Raw genomic sequence first — 22493 nt, forward strand, 5'->3', positions numbered from 1 at the left:
GTTGGCTTACGATTGAGAAGAAACCAATGGATTCAAAGATGCCAAGCTTGGCAACATAAGAATGTTGGTGTTTTTCTAAATCTTGATGAAGAATTGGTAAAGGTTTATCCTCTGCCAAACGTGAAAGTGAAATTTTATTTCAAACTGCTTGATGACACATGGAGTAGTCACTACACAGAAGAAATGATCAAAGTTTTAAAGACTTTGAATTATTATCAAATAATTGGTGGAATTGATTTCTCTGTTGCTGTTTATGTCTCTGCAAAAATGTTAGATCTTGAGGAAATCAATATGAATGAATTAGTTGAACGTTTTTTGAAATCACTGAGGATTCCTGATCTGTTTGAAGAATTAGATGCAGCCTTCCTGCAACAAGTTGATAAAAATTTTGTAGCTACTGACTCTTTCCCAAAATATGAACTGTTCCAACCTTTTGCTGATTGGGAAATCAAAAATGGCAGGTGTCAGAAGAAAGTTCAAGTTCGAGCTTCTCAGTGTATTGAAAGAACACTTCAGTATCTCAGAACTTTCTCAGAACCATGGGATTATCAGAGCATGGAATTTAGAAACCCCATAGTTCCTAATCCTTTTTCACAGGTGTATGGAACAAATAGTATAATAGAATCTACATTGGCAGAAAATCCAGAAGAGATAAAAAAGGTTTCAAGTTGGCTTCAAGAATTTCATGCCTTGAAGTTATCAGAAAAATTTTCGTTAATCAAAACCTTAGAGCCAATGCAAGGAAGATGTGGGGTAATGAGACTAATAATCAATCAAAAGGCACTAATCACCATTAGTATATTTGCAGGATGTTGGACTGAAGATGTAGTATTCCTCATTAATCTACTGTTATCAAACAGAGTATGTTCATCTATGATGTTTGAGTTAGGATGGCAAGAAAAAGGGAATATCAGCCATCAATGCAAATTATGGGTACAGTCAGCCATAGAGCAAGGTGTCAGTATGTTTCAGATATTCAAGTGGGAATTATTGGATGGAGTTGAGTTGGCAGTTCAGTCCTTGCCCGACTTTAGAAAAAGCAAGAAAGATTCTTTTCTTAGCATAGAAATTGATCCATTTGCTTATGTGAACAGGTGGAATAAAGATGATTATCTCTTCCCTCAAAAGAATCTAAGAAAATCATCTGATTCTATAAATTTTCATACGGGACAGTCCTCAAAAGCAATATTCGATACGGACAAAGTTCATATGCACCACAGAAAGAAGAATCTTCAATAATGATATCTCACTCTAAAGGAAAAGCAAAGGTATGGGACGAAAAGGAAGCAGTATTTGTTGATGTGTATCAAGATGCTCAAGTGCAGAATGACCCCACTTGGGAAAAAGAATATCTATCGTGGCTTACGTCCTCATGGGAAAAGCTAGAAGAGATGCTGTCAAAACTCACATCCTCATGGGAACGACAAAGGACTCCACCAGATTTGGATTTTGAAGCAGATTTTGATAGTGACTAAAGTGCAGCCAGACCTTGTTAGTGCGTCTTCTTTTCATAGTGCGTCCTGAATTATTGTACTAAGAGAATATTGAGCAGACACCGTCATGACTAAGTAATGTCAGACAAGGACCCTCAATTATTCTCATATGTTTTAAAAATAGGCGTGTGGTAGATAGTTTGAGCATCGTGTGTTTGAGTGTGAGTGTGTGTTTATAATCTGAGCTTTCAAAGACCAGAGACTAGCAAGCTCTAATCTTGAGGCTTAACTTGGTATGTAACTGATTGCTTGAATTAATATTGAAGCCTACTGGGCCACCAGTCTGAGGATTGTTCTGTTCCAAGATCATCTCAAGGAGTGAGATTGTAAGGCGCATTGGAGAAGCGAGCAGAGTCGCGTTAGTCCGCGCATATCTCAGGTTGATGTGAGGAAGTTTGCCTTAAGCATACACTTCAAAGGTTCAAGTAAGTTGCTGAGTCCATCATCTATATGAGTCCATTTTGTTTGGTATCCATAGACAAAATAGGTCTATGGATGGCCATGAAACAAAGTCCATAATACATATAGGAAATGAAAAAACAGAGATATTGGAATCTTGCAAATTGAGATTGATCACCACTACGTCTTTTCTTTCCTTTCTTCATTGTTACTTTGATCTAACCTTCTAGAGGTCTGGCTACCAAAGCCACCTTAAAATTGTTTTGATAATCCAAAGAGGCATATTTGTAAGAGTCTGAAGAGGTTTATTCATGGGCGCGCTTTATGGCACCAATTGGAATATTGTTATGAAGTTCTTCTCTTTTATTAACAAAACTTGGATCTCCTGATATCCTTCACAAGGCTTTTGGAGATCTGAATCTTCGGCCTCACCTGATGTGAGCATGTCATCATGAGACTCATCATCTTCCTGATCCATGGAAGAGGAATCCTCTTCTTCTTGAGGAGGCAGGCTACATGGCTTCCATACTTTAGATATGGGCTTCTGTTTGACTGGTTTTTTAGAACAAAAGTTTTGAAGATGACCTGTTTTATGGCAAAGTCGACACAAAAAATTAGTGTTCTCATAGTCTAGTTGTTGGGTGTAGTTAAAATCACTTATTTTTAAATTAATTTTTCCATGGAATTCACTGTTGGTGTTGAGTTCTATGCAAATCCTGCCATAGGTGAAGACTCCACACTAGCCTCACAAGGGATCTACAGCTAGAAAACCACCCAAGGTGTTTCCAATACCCAGAAACACTTGAAGAATGACATAGATGGGCTAACAAATTTAGGAGCCTAACCATTATGGGTAGCTTTGTGATCATAGTTGTGGAGGGGTCAAAATGTGGGAACCAAGGGGCCAGGAAGAGCCCAACTTTTCCCCAAAACCAAGGCCCCTTATAGAGCATTTTGATAATCTGCATCCTTGCCAAAAATGATGATGAATAAGCCCTTGGAACATAAGAGGACTTTGCATTCCTTGGTCCAAGTTGAATGGATCCATTGGTAAAGGTTTGTTGTACATGGCCGTTGTCCATTGAAGCAATAGGTAAGGCCATTACCTACGAACAACTCATAGATTCTATCCATATATGGATGAGTGATTTCCATGGAAGGAACATCCTCATCTTTGTCTATTATAAAAGGACTCGGAGCAACATGGGTTTGAGCCGACTTGCCCAAGGGAAAGGGATGTTTCTAAGGTGGCTCTGCACTTTGGGGATCCTAGTTTCAGACCTCGTCTTTATAAGAGGAGGCTTAGGAAGAGGAAGGCTTTCCCAAAGCTCCCCCACGTAGTCAAATAGCCACGAAAATTGTGACATCCCTATGTATATAAACAGAGAGAAGAAAGAGATCTTCTGTTTGCTTACCTTCGAAAAGAAGGCATTGCAATCCAAAGGGTAGCCCTGTTTTGAATTCCAACAAAAGTTTGAGGTCTTTTACCATATCTATAGCTCTAACCTTTATTATAGTATGGATTTGGGCCTATTACAGTATGTTGTAATATTAAATAACAAGACCTTTTTATTTTTGGAGTGTGTTGTCAAATTGAATAAGGCATTGTCTAATTATTGTATACTTTTCAAGTGTTTTGCTAGAATTTGGGGAAATAATTTTTTATCAAATTGTGAATATTTTGTCGTTTAAAATTTGCATTTTTTACTATATATGGATTCTACTGTGCAAAACTCCTAGGACGTTGAAAATGAGGAGAGTTCACAAATCAAACTTGTGATTCCAATAAATCTTTAGTGGATATGCCCAAAAACACTCCAAACAGATACACTAAACAACTAGGAATGAGTTTTTTTTAATTTATAGGACAATGGAGTCTTTATTTGTAGAAATAAATATTTTTCTAAATTGTTAAAGTGTCATTACATAAATTGGATTATATATGTAAATATTATCTATAGTTTTAAAGGTATGTTTAAGTTTTTATGAGTTAAATGGGTTTTATGGTCTATATTTTTAAATATTAAATTCATAATCATAGTTGATGTTTTATTTTAGTGATTTTTATTATTTATAAATTTACTTATAAAGGTTTTTATTTTATTCTCAATTCTCTAATATAACATCTTTTTTTTTTGGCTGGTATATACAAGTTTTATGAAATTTCCACATTCATAGTTGTAATAATTTTTGGAATGTGATTGCATGGTGTGTTATTCTAATTTAGATTCATCTGTATTTATCTCATCAAAGCATGTGAGTCCCATTTAGTTAGTGCTTGGTGTAATTAATCTTTCTTTGAGATATATTTATTGCAATTGAATCTTTGTGAATGCACTCACTCAATATGTATATAAGTATCTCCTCATTTGATTAGAATATAGGACAAGTGTAAGATACCCTCCCTAAAGTATCTTAAATTTTCCATTAAATTTTCTGAGTCTAGTCTTAGAGTTGATTGTGGCATTTCTAAAATAGATTGTGTGTACTTGGCTATATAGATGCACTATCTTGGTTTTAATTTCAGATAGATATACATAGTGGCTAACACATGCCAAAGAAATGCTTCAAGGCAAAATCATGTTCTTTGGAATAAACCCATAAATTCATATATTTCCCATACAAGTTTGTATAACCATAACTTGAACATAATATATCATTTCATTAACATGGCACATAAATACACAGTGAGCAAAAGGAGTAGAGGAACTTGGTAATAACTCAACAATGTGAGCTTCAATATATTAAGTGCTCTATAATGTGGTTCCAAAAATACAATACTAAGAGAAATAGGCTTCCAGATGGCTTAGCTCGTTCCCCTTTCACCTAGAAATATTAGTGCATGCAAAGATTGTATACACTAGCCTTTAACCTGGAAGCAAGTTGACCTCATCTTTCATGTTTAACTTCTAGATTGACTATAAATGCACTTTGGTTCACATAACCATCAAAGTAGGTAATTTGTGGTCACTACAACACTAGTAATCTCTACACCTTCAATTAGAAAACTTAGTCACAGTATCGTGGTCTCTCCCTGTCACTCTTCTAGCATGAAAGAATGGACTCGATCCTCTGAAGTTACAATACTTGACCCTCCTTGTTATTATCATCTCTCTTCCAACAAGGAAATATGTACTTGACCAGCAAGAGAACTGACATTCAGCTCTTGAAATGACACTCCCAGCTCAGAAATAAAGAGAAACTTGACCTAACTAGAAACAGGAACTTAGTCTCTTTAGTAGTGGGAGTTTTGGCACAAATACCAAGCAACTCGACCTAAAAATCCCAGGATAACTCAGCCTCTTTAGTTGGAACTCAACCCCTAGATTATAGATCTTAGTAAACCATGCTTTTATCTCTGACTTCTACCATCCATGCAACCCTTGTGTCCCCTTGCCCCGTTCAATACATCATAACATACCCTTGCGTCTTCTGCATGAAATAAATCTAGCATTTACGAGATAGTCATCAATGCAAATCACATAATACCTTTGCTTCGCTATGGATTCCATCGAGAATGGTCTACACAAATTAGTATGAAATCGCTCTAAGATAGCCTTTGCTCAACTGTCTCGATCATGAAAGGAAGACTTGGTGTACTTTCCCAAGGTACAACCATTGCATGTGTCAACTTGCTCAAGTTTACCTTTAGGAAGTCCTGTAGATATATGCTGCATTATCTTCAAAGCCCCATGATGAAAATGGCCCAATCGCCTGTGCCTCAACTCACCAATGTCTTGGCTTTGCACCAATATTTCTTTTGTACTCAATGTTGCACAATCATCTACCTCTAGTTTATAGAGGTTATTCACCCGAATCCCTATCCTCTTGGTCTGACTCGTGTCTATGTGTCTTAGGAACACCTTTCCTTTACTAAAGATAACATCGTAGGCTTTGTCCTCCAACATCGCGACCGATACCAAGTTCTTCTTCAGACCAGGCACATACATCACATCTTTCAAGGTGAGAGGAACTCCATTCTCCCACTTAAAAGAAACCGTGCCCACTCTTGAAACACTATACCCTCCGTCGTCACCCATCTCCATGCACATCTTGAGGTCTTTCTCCTCCAAGGCACTAAATAACTTTTTATCACCGGCCATGTGGAATGAGGTTCCACTGTCAAGATACCAGACACAACCCATCATCGATGACACCATGCATGCGATGAGGGTAAAGTCCATTTCGAACTGAGAGGCTAATGCCTCACCTTCTGATCCTTCTGAGGATCCCTTCTTGGACTTCTTTTATGGAAATTAGTCGCATAATGTCCCATCTTGTGACAATTAAAGCATCTTACTTTAGACATGTCACCGTTCTTCCCTCCATGAGAATAATTCAATTTGAAATGGGAAGCCTTCCCCTTCCCTTTCCTTGCCTTACTTGCTAAGGCCAAATTTTCTTCATCATCATTCTTGGAAGAAGAACCATCTCGTGTGCTCCTCCTGATCTCTTCCTGCATAAGATCCGACCACAGTCGTTCCCAATCCGATATTTTATCACTTCCATTCACAGAGCCTTGGTAGCTATTCCAACTCTTTGGAAGGCCAAGGAGAGCGAGGCTCACCATATCATCATTGGCAGTAGTTATTCCCACACTGCCAAGCTCATCTCTGCAGGTGGTGAGCATTGTCAGATATGTGGAAATAGTATTGCCCTTCTCCATCTTGATTCTTTGAAGCTTATCCTTGAGCACCAATTTCCTCTAGTCGCTACTATTCTAGTAGAGGCCCTTCAATGTCTTCCACATTGAAAATGGATTATCCTTCCCATAGAGGCTCGAGACAATATGGTCTTGAACTCCCTCAAGGATGATCTGTCTCGTCTTCACCACACAGTTCTTCCACTCAACCAACTCTTGTGCATTAGTTGAAGCTGGCTTTGGGATTTCTTGATCAATGAATTCCTTCAAGCCATTTTCTTCTAATATAGCCTCCATTCTATCTTTCCATGCTATGTAATTCAAGCTACCTTCCAAGGTATACTCGAGTCTCAAGCCATAGATTGCCATTGGCCAGCCTTGAAGTATGATATGAATTCGATTTTCACCTACAACCTTGAACTTCAAACTTCAAATTCTCTTCTTAGGATACTGTTCACAACTCCGATACCATGTAGAAAATCTGATGGTAGGTTAACCTGATAATGCAATATAAATCAAAGCAGAATACTATAGCCTGCTTCTACTATAAGTTTGCAGAAGATTAAATATTGAGCTGAACAATATAACCAGAAGAAGAAGAATCAATGGCACAATGCACATGAAAATACTTTTGGGGAAATCCTCAATTAGAAACCCCACACTATTGTATTATCCTACATGGTGGAAATACATAGGAATTATACAAATCCTTAGCTCTCACAGCTAGCCAACTCTCAGTACAATCCTCACAGATGCTCACATGCAATCTTGGCTTCTCTCCAACCTTCCTCTCTGCCCTCTAAGCTCCTATTTCCTTGCATTGTTCCTTCTGGATGATTTTCCTGTTACTAAGTGGAAAACGAAACCTTCAAAACTACGCAATCCTCAAGGATAAATCCTTGACTGCATGCATGAGTTTTCTCAATGAGAAAACACATACAACTGATAGTACATTGTCCTTGAACATTAATCTCAACTGGGTCTTTCTCATAATAGAAATTCATGAGTTTCTAATGAGGGAATCTTCAGTGAACTGGAGTAGCACTAGTTGAGTGCATTAATGCATCAACTGACTGTTAACTCACTATTAGTTCCTAAAATAGTTTGGAACTAATTTAAGTGGACTTAACTCAGTAAAATGAGTTAACTAATTACAACACAAATATAACTCAATCTTATCTCCTTAATTTAAGGGATAACTCTTGCATGACTTCAGAAAGACTTCTAACTTGAATTTCTCCAACTAATTAATTTAAAATAAATTAATTAATTATTTCCAAGTCACTGTTAAGACTAAATCCGGTTTTAATTCACAATTTAATTCAAGGACAAATTAAATTGGAATATTCTTGTTGATATATTTCAATAGATACCACCTGTAACATACCTAACATTTTCAGTAGGATGGGTTCCTACATGCAAGAACTTTTCAATAGGATGGGTTCCCACATGCAAGGAGGGTTTAAATAAATAAGTAGTTGTGATTTACATAACAAAATTCCTTTACGGTATGTAGATTTTGATAAGTTGCGGTCTAGTAGACCCAATTGTCATGGCTCATGACCATTGTGCCTTTATTCCCATAGTACACACTTGTATCACATCCCCTGTCAAGCTTGTGAAAATGCTTTTTGGTGCTAGATGGAACCAAATAGTAGTACAACCTAAAGTACATTTTTTCAACATTTGTCCAAGTTGTTGATATGTATAGCATGTGCACATATTAATATTTCGTGCATGTTGAACCCAACACTAGTACATGTTTTGGCTCAATCTGTAACTAAATCGCAAGACAACCTAAAGTAAAATTTCATTCACCCACTACAATATAAGTCTCTCTTTCATAATTATATGATGCATACAAAAAATCCATGTTGAGAGTGCCAAGGCTCAGGATTCTGTACACAACAATAGTAATCAGAATGAAATTGTATCCAATAAGAAATAGTCAAGGTTTTCATTGCAAATCTAAAGAGAGATGGAGGTAGCCATAAGGGCAATGTGAGTATATAGCAATTAAACTCCTAAGAAGGAGACAATACATATGATGCATACAAAAAATTCGTGCTGAGAGTGCCAAGGCTCAAGATTTTGTACATAGTAACAGTAATAAAAAAGAAACCGCCTCCAATAAGAAATACCCAAGGTTTTCGTTGCAACGCTAAGGAGAGATGAAGGTGGCAATTATAGTAATGTGAATTCATAGCAATTAAGCCACATTAGTTATGCAAACAAATCTCAAGAGACTTTAGTTATAATAATCAGTTGCAACAAAGAGTTATATTAATTTCCAAATTGTTTGTAATAATAATCAGTTGCATAATAATTTGATTGTAATAATAATTAGTTATACAAACAAATCTCAAGAGACTTCAGTCATAATAGTTTATTTGAATCTCAGGAGATTGTTATACACATTTTTTTTATGCATAGACTGGCTTGAGCAACTCAGTGGAATATGCAGAGACACTGTTATACAAACTAATTATTATGGTACTAAAACCCCAATTTTTTTTCAACCTAAGCCACATAAGCCACTAGAAGCCATGAATTGAAGCCACATATACTCCATGCATTCTCAAAAGGAAAACAAGCCACCGAAAAACAAAACCAGTGTATAAACCCCCCAAAAAAAATCAAACTAAGCCACATAATACACCAATTAAGCCACATAAACCACAAATTGAAGCCACAAATAATCCATACATTAACAGAAGGTAAACAAGCCACCGGAAAACTCGACCATTGCAAAAAACCCAATTTTTTTCAACCTAAGTGACAAAAGCCACACATTAAAGCCACTGATACTCCATATATTCATAGAAGGCAAACAAGCGATCGAAAAACCCAACCAGTGAATAGACCTCAAGCTTTTTTTTCAACCTAAGACACCAATTAAGCCACAAATTGAAGCCATAGATACTCCATATATTCATAGAAGGGAAACAAACCACTAAAAAACCCAACTAGTTCAAAAAACCCAATTTGTTTTTCAACCTAAGACACATAATCCACCAATTAAGCCACATAAGCCACAAATTGAAGCCACAAATACTCCAAAAATTCGCACAAGGCAAACAAGAAACTGAAAAACCCAACCAGTGCATAAAACCCAATTTTTTTTTCAACCTAAGCCACAAAAGCTGCCAATTTAGTTAGAGAAGCCACAAATTGAAGCCACAATGAATACCAACCAAATAGAGGCATTGACAAACACAGTTGAAAGTATCACTGGCAGGATGAAGAATCCTACCAGGTGTTATAGACATTTTTGTGCCTTACAGCATTGAGCATGAAATGTCCATAATCTAAGGGATCCAAAGTCCCTAAACATGTTGTTCCTACCCCTAGAGGAACAAGGCTAACAAACCACAGCAATTCACAGAAGTTCTCCACCAGAAACTGCTCAAAAACAAGTCAATTCAGGATCATGTCAATGGCTCCACTGGCTGTTTGCGCTGAATGTCAAAGCCAACACTGGCTACCTGCGCTGAATGTCAAAGCCAACACTGGCTACCTGCGCTGAGCGAGAGTGGACATGTGGCAAGCTCATTTCTCAAGGTGTCAAAACCCAGGAAGCTTCCAAAATGACACTTGCCTCAGGGAATTCGACTATGATGAGTAAGAGGTTCCAAATCTCCAAGTGGAAGCAAGAACCTCCAAGTGGAATCAAGAACTGACAGAGGGAGAGGACACTAGTCAGATCTCAAGCTGACTCATCCTCTCTCTAAACATCTATATATGGATCTCTCCTCCATGAGATCGAGAGGCTGGAATTTTGTTATTGCAAAGAATTGCTGTTGGTTTGAGATTGGAATCATTGGGTGCTTAATGCTTTGAAGGGAGGTGAAGATAGGAATTCCATTTTGCTGGGAAGGAGATGCTGGTTTGGAGCCCTCTGGGTTGTATCTCTTCCTGAACCTTGTTATTCAACAATAAAGCTATCTTGGTTTCTCCTATATACTGATGTATCTTTGATGTATGATTGCATTAGTATGTTTAGTTTACTTCTAATCCTGAACTAGTTATGATTATGAATCTATGTCTTTGTGTAGTGTTCTTCTCTTGTGATCTTGCAGAGACCTATTGAAGCTGGGCGAGCAAGAAGACAAGTAGCTGTGAACCCCCAAAGAGAAGAGAAACCGGATCGAGGGACAAACGGAAGACACCGGTTAGTCCATCCATCTCTCTTCATTCTTAATTCATAAAGGAAGAATACTAGAATAGCTGTCTCTGTTTGTTGCTAAGGCACTGTCACACCTTAGGTGGATAGGATCGTCCTGCATAGGCATTTTTCCCCACAAAAAATTGGCGACTCCACTGGGGAGATCTGTTTAGTCATTTTATTTGTGTCTCTATCATTGTTTGTTTCATAGACTCAACAGCAACAATCAAACTGCATCTGCTCTTCTCATTTGCAAAGTAGACAGTTGCTGCTTTGATCCAATCACTAGATTTGTCTATGATCTGAACAATGGACTCACAAATGATTTGATGATCCTTTGTGATAGATCTTAATACCCCCTCAAAGCATCCCTTTGATTGTACCTTGCTTGTGGTTTTGATTTGGCCTGAAACCGTTGATTAATCAGCAATCTGTGACCCAGAACCCAGTGAGAAACGAGAGTTTCTCCTTCAGCGCGACCCCTGTGAAGAGGTTCTGCATTTCATCGCAGGTCCCGTGAAGGCCACGTGCGCTGAATGTCAAAACCCCAGTGTTGAGGTTGCGCTGATCCAGTTTGGCCTTGTGCAGCTGGGGTTCTCTACTCTGTGTTGCCCTGTTTTGATCTCTGATTTTTGCAGCCTATAACTAGCATAGGTACCAGTCTGATAACTCCTTTTCTCTGCTTAAATTCTGCCTCATTTTGTACAAAAAGACTGTGAGTGTTTTTATGTGTTTGTGGCGTCATTTACAGTTTTCCTTTGCATGAGTGAAATAATCATCCTGTAGCCCTTGATTCATATCTGTTGATTGTGATCTTAGGAGAGAGTTCATTGGCTGTTTACAGTTGATTATACATTTGCTTTTGCTTATTGGTTTGAGTTTGTCTCTTTTAAGTGTCGAAACAAGTGTTCATTTCGAAATTCGTAAAGTGTTGTATTCTCTTCTACCCTTTCTGATTTCGAAAAAGTAAACTTGTTTGTATTCGTCATTTAAAAGCAAATTCAAAGTTGTACAAAAAGCTTTCTTTGTAGGCATTAATACTAAGAAAGCGGAAAACAAACACCTGCATTGTGCATTTGCATCTTGATAGTTTGCATGTTTGATTTAGGAAAAGTGCATTAGAGTGTGCTGATTGCTCTTTGAGAAAAGATGGTGTCTTTCTTTTCCCTTTGTAGCTAGGATTTTCAAAGTTGAAAAGATATAAAGCTTGCTTATCATCTTTAGACTGCATTTAGGAATTGTACCATACATCTCGTGGTGATCCAGAAAGGCAAACTTCTAAAAAGATCAACTTAAAATAAACTGAATGAACTTAACAACGCTTTGCAACATAATGCACAACATAGAGGTCTAGGCTAGAGACGTGTTCCGGCGTCGTAAAGCCTGGTGACTGTCGATCTCGTTGAAGGTGGGTGATTCCTCCTGAGGGACGATAACGCCAGTACGGATTGTGCTCCCATGTACCGTCGAGTATATATTGGGAGACCCCTATAGGAATATAACCTTTATCCTTAGGAAGCCGTGTCGGCCGCCCTACTGATCGCAATGCACTGAACACAACATTCAGGAAGATCGACCGCCCGTACCTTAAAAAGTATTCTGCGGTTTTGCGAAAAGTTTGGCACACCCTCTGCCTAGAACTCCAGAGCAGTTTCTTTTGGCCTTTTTCAAACTCTATAACAGAAAAAGTCCATCCGAGCATTTGTCAGAACACCACTATTCCTGAACAGTCGAGTCAACAGTTAGACCAGACCAGAATTGCCCACCAGCCTTCGACTTCATATAATTCTTCCTCTCCTCCTTCCTCTTCGCTTGACGGAACTGGTAAAACAAAAAACCGAGTTCCTAAGGAGAAGAAGGAGAAGAAGAAGAAAGAGAAGAAGAAGAAGGAGCTGAAAGCGACTGGGGGCAAACAAGTGTCGTCTGACAAAAATCCACACACAGCATTGGCAAGGCCTAAATCGCCATGTGTCATATGCAAGGGAGACCACTTCCACAGAGATTGTCCCTGCATCCCTCGGATACTAAGGGACTGGTCTCCCTGTTTGCACAATTCGGTGGCGTCAACCTCTGATAACCATGTTGACTGCACACCGTCAACTAGTGAAAGTGAAGCCCCAGGACAGAGAGGGAAAGCTAGATTTCCCTGCAAACTGTGTGAAGGCGATCATGCCATCCACCGTTGTCCCTTCTTAGACGAGGCAAAAAGAGTTTTGGAAGATCGCCCGATTTTACGAGCGCAACTTCCTCCTGGATATCAAAAACTCCTGCCAAGTCCTTCGCTAGTTGAGAACCCGGCTGGCCCGCTCAGGTGGTCAGCCGAAGCACCTATCATTGAAGATGAACCGTCTGAATCCATACCTGACGAAAGTCAAAAGGTTGAGACGGCAGTTGACCCGGTTTTGCCTTCAGAGGCTCTATCTTCGAATGATACCATCACAAAGGAGAATAAAGACGACACCGTCCAAGTTCTCTTCATTAACACAGACTCTGACGAACAAGGGGGCAATTTGCCCATTCCTTTATCGTAGGAAGGAACTTCGTCAAGGTCATACCCGGCCGTCTATTCGGTCCCACCACCAAGCAACCTAGTTGTCTCGTTCGACTGGAACCAACTAGGCAGACCCCGGTTACCAGCCAGTATACCATTCAGAATTATCGTTCAAATATATAGAATGGTAATGGCTGGCACTATCATTGATGAAGGGGCATCTGTGAGTATCCTTTCCTCTATTTCTTGGAAACTGCTTGGTTCGCCAGCACTTTTGCCTGAAATGAGAAATCTATCAGGCTTTGATAAAGGAACCAGTCGACCTTTAGGGATCCTCCCCAATGTGCCTATCACATTGAAAGGGAAGACCGTTCAAATGAACGTGATGGTCGTTCAAGGACCCTTGGATTATAACCTACTCCTTGGACGAGACTATATATATTGCATGGAAGCCATCGTCTCCTCACTCTTTAGAGTAATGTGTTTTCCGCATGAAGGAAGAATGGTCAAGCTCGTGGACCAACTTTCGTTTCTCGGATCACGCATCGCAAATAGTCATACACCATCCCTAAATGGTCTCTTCACGCAAGAAGTGTCTCAACCCACGGTCCGTCCTCCTAATGAGCGCGAGTAATCCGGGAGGATATGACTGGAACCCAAGGGGCATGTGTCCTGGTCTGCTTCGGCAGGAAAACTTTGGGTATAAGGTAGGTTTCCGCGGGAGAATATGACTAGTCTGTACCCCGTCCGTCTAGGAAGATGGTTATTCTAGAATAAGATTCTTTTGTCAAAGTTATGTGAGTTGGTGGGCTACGTCGCTCACCTTTGTCTATTTCGATAGACATTGCCGAAGAAGTGTTTTGTTTGAAAGATTAACGAGACAATCTTTGGGTAACCTGAAAGAGGTAAGCCTCTCTTGTTAAAGCAAATGTTTTGACGGAAAAGAAGTAGAGGTAACCTTGAAACTTTGTTTTATGCCTGGGGGCATGCAAACCTTTTGGAGTGCTAGCAAGGGGCAACTATTTATTTTTTAAATTTTTAGGACCTCTAACCCTTTAAACTCGTAGGATTAGTCGTTTCCAAACTTGCATAATGAAAGGATCCGGAGCAAAGCTTACGTAAGATCTAAGCTCCCTAAAAAATAGCATCTTCAATGAGAACTTCTTATCATATGACTGGGATAATCGAGCAGTTTTAGCACAAAGTTCATGCTCGTTAAAAATTAAACGCAAGATCCGAGCAGTTTTAACGCGGACTTCATGTTCGTTAAAAAATAAACATAAGCAATGAGCAAGTGTTTCCACCAGCGTTTAAGCTCATTTTAAAATAAAAAATGAACCACTACCCGGTAAATAACCACTGTGAATGTAAACCTCATCAGCCATTAAAGCCTTGGTTTGCACCGTCACCTCCACTTTTCATTTGGCCGATCGTTCACCTCCATATGATTGTTTACCCATTTTTAGGAACAGCTGCGAAGAGTGATTTCACCTAGCCATCCTTGTGACACTGCCGTGATTGGAAAATTCCAACCTGTACCTGGAATCAGCTGCTAACCCTGTTTATCACTCGTTCCTCAAAAGACGAGTCTTCTTTAAGCTCTTTTCAACTGACTCGTAAAATATGAAAAGATTGCCGAGTTTTGGCCTTCCAGCTCGTTAAAGCGACAGGAAGTGTTATCCCTCCTCTAGATTTTAATATTTTTGGACCTGAGGGATTATTGCACAAAAAGATCGAGCGCTTGTTTTGTTCGGCTCGTTAAAACTATCGAAAATCCATCCCTTCTGTATTGTTTTATACTTTTTCGGACTTAAGGGATTAAATGACGAAAAAGGAACTTTGGAGTTATCTTTATGTACCTTTTCAGACTCTCTAAAAATGAAAAGGACCGAGTTATCATTGTCGTTAGACTCGTTAAAATCATTAAATAGCGACAAACTTGTCTTTAGACGAGAACGAGTTTCACTATCGCTAGGCTCGTTGAAACATAGCGATGGGCTTGCCCGCAGGGCAGGTTATAGAACAAGCATATGTTATCCTCCTCAAGCTTGACAAAAATAAAGAGGTACTGGTCAGCAATGACTGGGGAAAAATTGGGAGAAACTAAAGAAAACTTTGATGGTAGCAAGTCGCTCTTGAACATGACACTTTTCCTCCGTACCACAATCGGGTTGGGTTGTTTCATTCACCGGTCACATCACCATGGTCTCGCCATACCATCCATATTTGGGGTAATGCTACCGATCCATCGCATCAGTGTCGCCATATGTTCAAGAGAAGTCGTTCAGAAAAAGTCAACCGTGTCCCATCCACTGCCATACATTATCCTTCATCCTTTCATCACCGCCACCCTGAATCATATGTCACAGATCGTTTTCACCTCCATCAGAATCATTAGCTCCGTTCCGTGTCACTGATGTGGGATTCATTAAGGCCCTCCTTTGACGGATCGCTTCTTGTCGACATCAACTCATTATCCAAGAAGTTGATCTAGGAACAACCCCTTCAGTACTTTGAAGCTTGCATGCCTCAATGGCAAGTTTCTCACTTCCGGCGACAGGTATACATCAATGACCTTCGACCGAAAGATTTTGCGTGGTGTTCGACGCCAAGTCCTTTATTCACAACACGTGAATTGTACTGCAGTACCTTGAGGGTCATTATCATTATCGGTGATTCCTCTCGCGCTTGTTAACGGTTTACCTCATTGACGGTAATCAAGCGATGTCTTTCCATGTTCGACTTCAGAACATTTCTCACATGGATCGACTTGTACTTAGAGTGAAGATCGAACAAGTTTGAAGACCCCGGATCTAGTTTCATCCATCCGGGCTGCGATATATATTCAGGAAGAATAAAGACATTGACATGTACATCATTGCAGCAGATGATCATCCTACTCAAAGGATGATAATTTCATCAAAATTATCAGTCTACCATCAGACGATTGTCTACTCTATGTACAGAAAAATGAATTTATAAAGCTGAGCATGGGAATGCCTGCCTCAGCTAGATCATGAAAGCAGTATGAAAAATAATGTATTGTATTGTATCTTATTACAGGTCTCCTCCCAGCATTGGATGAACTTCGGATCCTCCTGGATAAAGCATTTCACTCGATAAACGGCCTCATACTTTAGGGGGCAACTGTTATAGACATTTTTGTGCCTTACAGCATTGAGCATGAAATGTCCATAATCTAAGGGATCCAAACTCCCTAAACATGTTGTTCCTACCCCTAGAGGAACAAGGCTAACAAACCACAGCAATTCACAGAAGTTCTCCACCAGAAACGGCTCAAAAACAAGTCAATTCAGGATCATGTCAATGGCTCCATTGGCTGTCTGCGGTGAATGTCAAAGCCAACACTGGCTACCTGCGCTGAATGTCAAAGCCAACACTGGCTACCTGCGCTGAACGAGAGTGGACATGTGGCAAGCTCATTTCTCAAGGTGTCAAAACCCAGGAAGCTTCCAAAATGACACTTGCCTCAGGGAATTCGACTATGATGAGTAAGAGGTTCCAAATCTCCAAGTGGAAGCAAGAACCTCCAAGTGGAATCAAGAACTGACAGAGGGAGAGGACACTAGTCAGATCTCAAGCTGACTCATCCTCTCTCCAAACATCTATATATGGATCTCTCCTCCATGAGATCGAGAGGCTGGAATTTTGTTATTGCAAAGAATTGCTGTTGGTTTGAGATTGGAATCATTGGGTGCTTAATGCTTTGAAGGGAGGTGAAGATAGGAATTCCATTTTGTTGGGAAGGAGATGCTGGATTGGAGCCCTCTGGGTTGTATCTCTTCCTGAACCTTGTTATTCATCAATAAAGCTATCTTGGTTTCTCCTATATACTGATGTATCTTTGATGTATGATTGCATTAGTATGTTTAGTTTACTTCTAATCCTGAACTAGTTATGATTATGAATCTATGTCTTTGTGTAGTGTTCTTCTCTTGTGATCTTGCAGAGACCTGTTGAAGCTGGGCGAGCGAGAAGACAAGTAGCTGTGAACCCCCAAAGAGAAGAGAAACCGGATCGAGGGATAAACGGAAGACACCGGTTAGTCCATCCATCTCTCTTCATTCTTAATTCATAAAGGAAGAATACTAGAATAGCTGTCTCTGTTTGTTGCTAAGGCACTATCACACCTTAGGTGGATAGGATCGTCCTGCATAGGCATTTTTCCCCACAACAGCAGGGAATGACAACGCCAAGCTCCAAATACCTGCTACAGTGAGCTAACCATGGTGTCCAGTGTCGGGTCAAACAAGGTCGAGCAAGCGAGAGAAATTGAACAAAGGCCCCTACAATTCTAAACCCGCATCGACGACATACAACCCTGATGCCACCCAAGAGCCGACACCCTTTACTATGCACACACCTTACCTATGCGGTCAAACAACACAACATAGAAGTTGAACAATGAAACCCTTTACTGCACCTACACCCCCACCTTTGTGGCCCAACAACACGCCGCAACGACCAAACAACACAACAACTGAGAATGATTGTTTCCATCCCGAAGTATGAATTATTATGTTGTTGACATGCAGTAGCTTCACTGTAAATTTTTTAATTATCAAACCTCATTGTATCTTGTTTGCAACAAGTAGACTGTAATTTTACATTTTCAAAGTTGCCCTTTGACGACTATTCTTTCTCCATGAGCCTTAATGGAGATCCTAAAATGTATATCATTTTCATGTTCTTATTGTTTTCTTTGTTTATTAATATTCATATACCGGAAACGGTGTTTTGTTTTTAATATAATTTAATTTTTTTAAGTATTTCTATTAGCCTTTGATTATCTATTCCCTTTTTTCAAAGATGTGTTCATTTTCGGATATCCATACGTACCACATTGAGGAGCTTTTTGGGAGATGCGTACATTTTCGATACATATTACATTGAGTAGATTAAAAAGTAAAGTATAATAAGTTTATAATATTTTATTTTTTTAGTTTATCATTTATTTTATAGTACTGTTTGAGTGGGTTTAATGGTTAAGAGCATGTGTTTTTCCCTAAAAAGTTATAGGTTTAAAATCATAAGGGGTAGAGTAATGCATGCCTTTGTAGACTTAGCAGATGTGGGTCCTTTGTCTCACAAACAAGGGGTCTCATACACCAATCTAGTGCCTAGCGGTCTCGTGTCCCACAAACAAGAGAGTCTCATACGCCAATGTGGGGTCTAGGTCCCTTGTCCCACAAACAAACGATCTCATACACCAATTTAGTGTTTAAATTGACTATGACCTTAAAATTAGATAATAATAATAATAATATATTATAAAATTTATTTATTTTTTATTTATAATTTTTTATAAAATATTTTTAATTTTTATTGATAATTTATCGTATATTATTTTTTAAAAACTAAATCAATTTAAAAACTTCTAAATTAAATTGTTATGGAATTATAAATTTAAAATTCTAATCACTTTTAAATTTTACCTTAACAATTTTTTAAAAATAACAAACTTCAATCACCCTCCATTTAAAAAAACTGAAACTTTCACTATATAAAATATAAATAAAATTTTATTTTTAAAACAAATGATATGAATCACATAATCAAATAGTTTGGCATATTCTTTATTTTATATTTTTCAATCAACATATATTATTCAGTTTACAAATTTATGTTTTAAATATTAGTTTTATGATTTTAGTATTAGTTTTATAATATATTAAATTAAAAGTTAAATGATTAGGTTATTTGAAAACAAGTTTCATTCTTATAGATCGAAACAATTTGGTGTTTTATGAAATGTATTTTTTGATTTTCCATTATTTTCAAATAAATTTAAGACACTTTTTAATTTTAAAAAATGAGACTTTCAAAATATATATATAAAACAAATGATATGAATCACATAATCAAATAGTTTGGCATATTCTCTAATTTATATTTTTCTATCAAAACATTATTAACCAATTTACAAATTTAAGTTTTATATATTAGTTTTATGATCTTTAGTGTTAGTTCTATAATATATTAGATTAAATGTTAAATTATTAGGTTATTTGAAAACAAATTTCATTCTTATATATTGAAACAATTTGGTGTTCTAGTGAAATAAGTCTTCTTTGTGCTTCCATTATTTTCAAATAAATTTAAGACACTTTTTAATTAAAAAAAATGAGACTTTCACTATATAAAATATAAATAATATATTTTTTTAACAAATGATATGAATCATATAATCAAATAATTTGGCATATTCTCTATTTTATATTTTTCTATCAAAACATTATTAATCAAGTTAATATTTTAAGTTTTAAATATTAGTTTTATGATTTTAGTGTTACTTTTATAATATATTAGATTAAATGTTAAATGATTAGGTTATTTAAAAACAAGTTTCATTCTTATACATTGAAACAATTTGGTGTTCTAGTGAAATGAGTTTTCTTTTTTCGTCCATTATTTTCAAATAAATTTAAAACACTTTTTAATTTTAAAAAATGAGACTTTCACTATATAAAATATAAATATATTTTATTTTTAAAACAAACATATGAATCACATAATCAAATAGTTTGGCATATTTTCTATCTTATATTTTTCTATCAAAACATTATTAATCAATTTACAAATTTATGTTTTAAATATTAGTTTTATAATATATCAAATTAAATGTTTAATGATCAGGTTATTTGAAAACAAGTTATATTCTTATACATTGAAACAATTTGGTGTTTTAGTGAAATAAGTCTTTTTTGTTTTTCTGTTATTTTCAAATAAATTTAAAACATATATATATTTTTAATGTGAAATTGAAAGCAAATTGATAAGAAACATCAAAATATTTCCAATATCTAATTACTAGGTTTAAAAAACCCTCATATTCTAATTAACCAGAATTAAACTTAAAAGGACTTAAGGATTCAAGTCTTTAGAAATTTAAAAGAGAAATGGTATATAATGTGAATTGCCTTCGTAATCAATGCGGGACTTAATTCTATATTGGTCCCACACTAAAGCTTCTAAATAGAGAAAATGGTTGATCTTTCTGCAACACAATCTTAGAGTATCTTCTAATTCCTCCAATAGAACACCATCTTGATGGGCTCTACAACCACCATACAATTTCCTCCAACCCTTCAAAAAAAAATCAAAGGTTCATGATGTATTTTGTCTGCCCTATAGTCAAACACGTACATAAATCCCTAATAACTTTAGCATACAACCTAAAGTACATTATTTCAACATTGTCCAAGAAGGCCTATTTCCACCTCTATAGATCCATTAATACACCCTCTAAGGACGCTTTTGGAGAAGGACTCTGACATCAGTTTTGACTGTCAATTCGTGGACATAATTTCTCCGGTAAATACTTTCCGGGGATTGGGTTGATGTCTTTGTAAATCATCCATCCATGACTTATGCCAATGTGAGATGCATCATCCCCATGTGCATGATACATGTGAAATGATCCACGACTTATGCCAATGCGAGATGCATCATCCCCATGCGCATGATACATGTGAATTGAATTAATTTAAACCACTACCGAGATTTGAATTTTCCCAACAAGTTTTGAAATTTTCCCGCCCACATTATTTTGAATTTGGCCGTGGATGAAGCGGCTGAATCCACAAATCGATGCCTGCCCACATTATTTTGAATTTGGCCGTGGATGAAGCGGCTGAATCCACAAATCGATGGGGTTACCGGCCAGGAGTCGAATCCCATATCCACCACTGATCCCAATTCTGCGAGTCTTTTCTTCAAAGACGAGGCAGAGTATGTGGATCCAGATCCGGGGCACTCGTTTCAGGCCATACGAGACCAGATTTTTGGCTCCGAGAACACCTCCGCGGATCCTGCACCCATGAACAGATTCGCCCAGCAGGCGACTTCCTTGGGGGGTCCCAACATGTCTCAGACTGTCATGAATGGCTTCAGACCTGAGGTTGTTCCCGTATATAACACTCTCATAAGTGAGTTCGCAGTATTCGATTGGTGGTTTGCTTCGGTACCGGCCTTGACTGAACCCAACAGACTCTACGTTCATTCTGTGACTTCCCACGGAGCCACCAGCAATATCCCCAAGATGTTGGCTAACGGATACCCACATAAAACCATCTTTGAATCAATAGTCGAGTCGGGTTTGTCATTCGGGATTTATTACCAGAACATCCCGGCCACTCTATTCTACAGAAATCTCAGAAAACTCAAGTATATTGGCAATTTCCACTCCTACTCGGCTCAATTCAAGGCCCATGCCAGGAATGGGAAGTTGCCCAATTATGTGGTTGTGGAGTAGCGCTACATGGATTCCAAGCTCTTCCCTGCCAACGATGACCATCCTTCGCACAATGTAGCCAGGGGCCAGAAATTCGTGAAGGAGGTGTACGAGATGCTCAGATCCAGCCCTCAGTGGAATGAGATGTTGTTCCTTATAACTTATGATGAGCACGGTGTATTCTTCGATCACATTCCCACACCTGTGAAGGACGTGCCTAGCCCCGACGACATTATCGGCCTCGACCCCTTCTTTTTCAAATTCGACAGGTTAGGGCTTCAAGTCCCCACTATCGTGATTTCTCCATGGATTGACAAAGGAACAGGTTTCGACTCTCTTGGCGCTATCTTCTTCCCTTCATCCATAATTCGATTATTTTCCATAACATTGAGTATTATATTAAATAAATTGTTGTTGTAGTGGTACATGGGGCTAACGGACCATATCCATCGTCTCAGTTTGAGCATTCATCCATTGCTGTAACACTCAAGAAGTTATTCAATCTACAGTTTGATTTCCTGAGCAAGAGAGACGCCTTTGATAAAAAAATAATCTATCCAATAAACTATCTTTCACCTCGTAAAAATTAAAATAATTTTATTTCTTTCTTTTCTCTTCCCTGCTTTTATGCATTCTGCCTTTAAAATTCATCCATCCTACACGAATTTTTGCACCGAACATGAATTTTACACGTTAAAGTGGGTTGCGGCCAGTTATGCCTACCCTCTTTTCTTTCTAGATATGCGTTATTGAGAACAACATTAATTTAAAACCACTAACCCTAATTTTGGTTAAGATTTATACGTTAAACGTTATTTTCATAAATAGTGTCATTGAAGGAAGGGAATGGGAATGCCATAGCGAATTTTATTAATTAATTTTATATCAAAGGAATAGGAATTATGTGGAGTTAGTATGCGATGTAAGAAGTTAAACCATCACTAGATGCTTGGTAAAGATTCACTACGTTGATTAATATCTTCTCAAGATTTATTATGCTAATTAATATCTTTTATAATGGGGATATATTTCAAGCTTAGATTGTATGT

The 22493-nt window shown here is 37.9% G+C and overlaps 1 pseudogene; it reads left to right on the forward strand.

The window, feature by feature from the left end:
• The first annotated feature begins 20928 nt into the window (after nt 1-20928).
• LOC149254067 (non-specific phospholipase C1 pseudogene) lies at nt 20929-22034 on the forward strand (annotated as a pseudogene).
• Nucleotides 22035-22493: the final 459 nt, after the last annotated feature.

The sequence above is a fragment of the Pinus tabuliformis genome, chromosome 7, assembly GCF_031772625.1.
Source record: "Pinus tabuliformis cultivar Carrire ecotype Pingquan chromosome 7, CPIR1, whole genome shotgun sequence".
NCBI lineage: Eukaryota > Viridiplantae > Streptophyta > Pinopsida > Pinales > Pinaceae > Pinus > Pinus tabuliformis.